This window comes from Heterocephalus glaber, unplaced genomic scaffold (assembly GCF_053883595.1).
Source record: "Heterocephalus glaber isolate CG9 unplaced genomic scaffold, H.glaber_assembly_v1.0 deba00001610, whole genome shotgun sequence".
Taxonomy (NCBI): Eukaryota; Metazoa; Chordata; class Mammalia; order Rodentia; family Bathyergidae; genus Heterocephalus; species Heterocephalus glaber.
In genome coordinates this window covers 20,606,186-20,611,882 of record NW_028258381.1, presented here as the reverse complement: position 1 = coordinate 20,611,882, position 5,697 = coordinate 20,606,186, and the positions used below count along the sequence as shown (strand labels likewise).

Genomic DNA, 5,697 nt, shown 5'->3' with positions numbered 1-5,697 from the left:
GAGAGCTTGCAAAGAAAAGAAGTTAGCTACAGGGACACTACTTGACATACCAGGGTAGAGCAGACTCCTAAGACCAGAATGACTTCTGTGTGTTCAGGGTCAGAGAAGTGGCTGGGGGAACTGGGTGTGCTGAGGACAGTTGGTGAGTTAAGTGCTGTGACGAACAAGGTACAAGAGGCTTGGACAAGAAGGACCAGAGAGTGGCTACCACTGCTGGGGTCCTTGGTTTTGAAAGCCATTCAATTTTGGGGATTCTTTTGAGCCACATGAAAAATTTCAAGCAAATCTAACTGTGACTGCCTCTTTTCTGCCTTATCCCACAATTCTACTTGCCAGATGGGGCCAGACCTGGTCTTTTCTTGCTCCCCCAATTAGAGAAAAGCTCTCCCTGCTTTTTCCAAATTTTCTGTCTTTATCAACATATGACACTTAATGTCTGTCATTTCTCTTGTATTCTCTTGCAATATGATTGATGTGCATTTTGACTTTTTGCATTAGTAATTCTTCCTGAATTAAATTGAATTTCTCTAACCCCTAAATGTTTATACACTTTTGGGATATTTAAGTAAAATGCTTAGTTATATTTTCTCATGATTTTCATTGTGTTTTCTTTTGGGTCAGCTGTGTGCCCCTTCCAGGGGGTCACTCCAGATGGAAGCTCTTGGAAAACATGCGATCAGGAGAGGATGCAAGTCCAAAGTCAGGTAAGGCCTTTTGGATAGATGTCTGAGGGTTACATATCTGTACTGTCATTTGGATAAAGATAGATCAGCAGGGTCTAATGATGCAAGAGAGGCATAGATCCCCACTCTGTTCTGGGTGCTGTGTGCATCATTTATCCCAGAGGCTAGCAAGCTAAGGTCTGTGAGGCAAGTCCATTTTGGTAAATAAACTTTTATTGGAACCTAGTTATGCCCATCCATTTACATAATGTCTATGGCAGCTTTACTGCTAGTGTGGCAGAACTGAGTAGGCAGGATAAGGAAGTTCCTAAAACCTCAAACATTGACTATCTGAACCTTTGTAGGAAAATTTTCTGATGCTTGGTCTTAAGAAGAAGCTGTTTGGATCCTCTCAATGGCTCCATGAGGTGATAATGCCAGAGCATCTGCTTTGCAGGTGAGGATTGGAAGGTAGACGTGTGTGATTTGTGTGTGATTTGCTGACTGAAGTCAGATTTCACGGGAGACCTGCACATTGGTTCACGCCACAGCCTGAGCTGGGAAAAGGCTGCTGAGGGTGCTCTGAAGGCATAGATGTTCAGCTGTAGACTCACTGTGAGGTCCTGGGGCTTGTATTGCTTGGTAGCAGGGATCTGCTGCTCTGGTTCCTACAGGGCGGACCTCCACTGTCCCATCCTTGCCCACAGACATGGTCGATGCTCACATACCTGCAGCTTCAGTGCCAGTCCCTGTTTGACAGGTTTCCTACTTGATTTGCTGTTAATATTTTAAGAGAAAAATAAGTTCAGGGTTACATTCTCCTTTCCAAGGGATTAGTTTTTCAGTACCTGGGACTGAACCCAGGGCCTTTGCACTGAGCTACATCCTCAGCCCTTTTTATGTTTTGAGACAAGGTCTCACTAAGTTGCCCAGGTGGTACTTGAATTGGTGATCCTCCTGCTTCTGCCTCCCAGAGTGCTGGGATTGCAGGCATGTACCACCATGCTTGTCTCCCAAGAGATTTCTTACGGGAGTAAATGGCCAGACTGGAGGGAGCTTTCCAAGGTGTAGGGACCCCCAGGCAGGACACCTCTGAGGTTTCCCCCCCACTCTGATCCCCTCCCCTCTTTCTCCATGGCCACCTATGGTCAGGTCTGACGACCATGCACGAGGAAGGCACACTGGGCCTCAGGCAGGCTCTCTGACCCAGCAATAATACACAGGTCAGGATGAGTTTACTGTCCCTTAGTGCCTGACCACCTAGAGCAGTGTTGGCAAACCGTTTAGAGCTTTCAATGGTACAAACAGCCTGCTGCTGCATGTGTGCCCTAGGTTCGCCACCACTGACCTAAACATACAGAATGAACTGAAAGCGCAGACATACAGATGACTTTGGCTTTTCCACCCTCCCAGGGGCTTCCAGGGACATCCTGAGCACACAGGGCCATCAACCAGGCCAAACACTAGTTAACATTAACCCAGTGCCCCACTGTCTTCCTTATATTCTGCCTACTGTGGCCTGAAGTGCCAGCTGAGCCATATCCTCTGACTGAGCACACTTCCAAGGCTGCCCTGGTTGTGATTTTTATGATTTCTGAAAAACACCAGCACCCATGCTTGTATTCCAGCCATGCCCACACAGAAGGTGACTGTCTGTTTGTAAGAACCGGCTGAGCTTTTAGTCTTTTTTTTTTTTTTTATAGTGATGACATCCATTTTATTCCGGTGTATAATATGGGCTTCTGATTCTGTTATAACTTGAATTTACTGTGTCAAAAGGCTGGAATCCAGGTTTACTTTCCTATTTATCTCAGTATTTTAACACTTTATATGAAAGACAACATTTGGAATCCAAAAGTAACTATCATCTCCAGGATAGAAAACATGAGTTATTTCTGTTTCTTATGCATATACCCATATGCACATGGCCGCAACCCACCTTCAAGTCTTGGTGTTAGAGGTAGGATCTCCCTCCAGCATTAAATAATGTTAAATATATAAACTTCTGTTCACCAATAAGAGGAAGTGAACATTTTATCTTGAAGTTTTATGGTCAGTTTATTAAGTTCAATGGTGAAAGTTATTAGAAGAATATTCTCCTGAGAGTTATTTTTTCTTAGAAAAAAAAGAAAGGAATATTAAAAGCCTCTCAGCACAGCTGCAGATGCTGTGGCTGTGGAGCTCTCCGGAGATGGTGCCTCAGTCCTCCGAGTCACTCCCTGGGCCAGCAGGGTTGTAGTCTGGGTTGTCCTCAACATCCTGCAGCTCCAAGTCACCCAGTTCCTGGAACAAAGACTCCTCTACTTCCACATTATTTCCAGCATCCTCCAAGAACTGGATAGCAGATGTGTCAAGATTATGATTGGTTTCAAACAACTGTTCACCACCTAATTAATTTTTTCCTGCTTGCTCTTCTTCTTTTATCCGTTTCTTTTTAATTTCCAAGAGTTCTGCATCAAACTTGGCTTTCCAACATAAGAAATTCTCAATTGTAACAGGGGTGCTGTGGAATAATTGCTTCTCTGCTTCTTCTGCCTCTTTTTCTTTTAGTTTCTTTTCTTCCTCTCATCTCGTTTTTATCTGATCTACTATTTCATTTAATTTTTCTTGCACTGCTGTCACTAGAGTAAAGATCATGACCACACCAAGATTTTCCTCAGCCTGTAATGCTAATAATTTTAAAATGTCTATGACATCATTATCTTCTAGGTTTTCCTGGGAAAAAAATTCATAAAGAGGAGCTTCATCTGGGTGTTTTTCACTGTATGTAAACTTGAGGGCAGTCTGGACAGTTTCATCATTGTCTCCAGCCTCCGATGTCACAGTGACGGTGAAGCTGGGTGGATTTTCTGGTGATACTGTGAAGGAGTCGGGGTAGATGGACTCCAGAGCCTCCAGCTCGTTTTGCTGCTCCTCACTGTAGTCTGTCATCACGGCCCTGGCTGCTGCCCATGGAGCACGCTGACGCTCAGGCAGCGCGCCATAGCCGAGTCCCGAGGCCTCCGGCCAGGCCCGGCCTGCTCAACCACGGCCCCGCGCTGCTCTCGGCCGATCGCTAGTTCTGCGTTCGACCGCTTTTAGTCTTTTAAAACTGAAATTATAGTTTTCACGAGGTATAAAATTAACAGGTGTCGCCTGTTTCAAACTCAACACTTGATGAATGGAAGTCTTTATAAGAACTCCATGAGGACATTATGTTACGGGAAATAAATGAGACACACAAACTTAAATATGGCATGGTTTGTCTTACATGAGAAAGCCAAAGTATAAATAAATAAAGCACAAAATAAAAGACAGAAAACGGGAAACGGACATAGACCTTTTGCAAATGGGAAGAGGAACAAGAGATGGAAGAGGGTGGGGAAATGAGAAGAATTAGCATGTGTTATGGACACGTACCGAGTCCCCGTGATGAATGTAGTCATGTCAGGCATGGGAGGGCGGCCATCATTGACAAGCTGAGCTCAGAGGCATGAATGAGCTCTCACAAGATCAGCAGAAGAGCCTCTTTATGAGTTCTTGAAACTTGCATGCAATGTATGTGGCAGGGCAACCATGTTGTATCCATGAGGCCAGAAGCACACACTAAGGGATGACTGAGCAAAAAAATAAGCAGGAACTAGGATCTCTGATGACATCACCCTGAAAGCATACCTCAGGGCTTCTTTTATGAGAAAAAGAAAATCTATTTTGTTCAGTTCGTGTAGGTTTGTGTTTCTGTTTACAACCAACCAATATTATTCCTAACTGAAAAACTGGTTAATTAAAAATGCAATTGTCCCTGAAGTAGGTTATGTAAGAGCCCTTCCTCTACCCCCTACATTAATTCTGGAAAAAAAAAAGGAACCTGGGTTCCCTGAAGACCTACAAAAGACAGAGACTTTCTGGGTTGGTGAATAAGTTCAAAGGGGCTCTCAGACTTGAGCAGAAAGCCAGTTGTTAAAAAGTGAGTCACTTTACACTGGGACCCAAAGTGAAAGGAAGCCAGAAGGTGCTGATAGAAACCAGATGTGGAGCCAGAAGTAGGTCTAAGAGACCAGGAGTGAGGAGCCTTGGAGCACACCTGGAATGGCACTTTGTAGATCTAGCCTGCTTCCTGTTGCTATAACAAAATACCCGAGACAAAGTAACTTACAGAGAACAGAAGGTTACTTGAATTGTGGTTCTGGACACTGAGAAGTCCAAGAATAGGGTACTGCTCTGGTGAAAGCCTCTTTCACTGCTTCATAACATGATTAAGAGCATTGCATGGCAGCTCGAGCCTCTCTTCCTCTTCTGATACAAAAGAAACATCTGCTCCTTGTTCGGTGTCAGCCTGAATTCCAGAAGGTATGCTGCTCAAACACCTGAGCTTCAGGGCTTTGCCTCCTACTCCCTCCTCCTTTCTGCCTCTGCAGCGCCAAGCCCGTCCCTTCCTGTTTTGCTTTGTGAAATATAGCCTCACTTCACTGCCATGTCTCTGTGATTTACTGTGTGTGAACATCACAGCAGAGTGAGTAAGACATTCTTCATTTTCATACCTGACACAGGAGGAGCCATAAAAGCAAGTCTCCAAAGTCAGACTCAGGGGCCTCTTGATTAAGAGTTAAATTGCAGATATGATTTACTCAATTTTAGCTTGAGGAAACAAGGGATTTTGAACATAATGGGGTTGGCAGACTCACATTTCCACCTTTCTGTAGTGCACAGCTACCTGTGGAACCTGCGGGGAGGGAATGGTAAGAATGAATTTGGCCATGGGCAGCAGAGGAGCAGAAGGTGCCAGGAATGGGTTCACCTGGGTCTGCACTGGAGAAATGTGGATTGGGTGGCTCTTTTGCCCAATTGGTTAATCAAAGTTAGCAAGCTATGGGTGTGATCTCAAGTTATGGGGCACAGGAAGACTCTAGAAGGGAGAGCCTGAGAGTTCTGGGCTGGACGTTGTCCCTCTGGAGCTGTGGGAATTCACCCTGTGGATGGACCTGTGGTGGATCTCAGTCTCTTAGCTTAAAGGAGGGAGAGGGGGAAATGACATGAACAGCCTCTGGCTGGTGGT

The 5,697-nt window shown here is 44.9% G+C and overlaps 1 pseudogene; it reads right to left on the bottom strand.

Moving 5' to 3' along the window:
• Nucleotides 1-2,861: 2,861 nt before the first annotated feature.
• Nucleotides 2,862-3,593, bottom strand: LOC101714239 (RWD domain-containing protein 1 pseudogene; annotated as a pseudogene).
• Between the last annotated feature and the right edge of the window lie 2,104 nt (nt 3,594-5,697).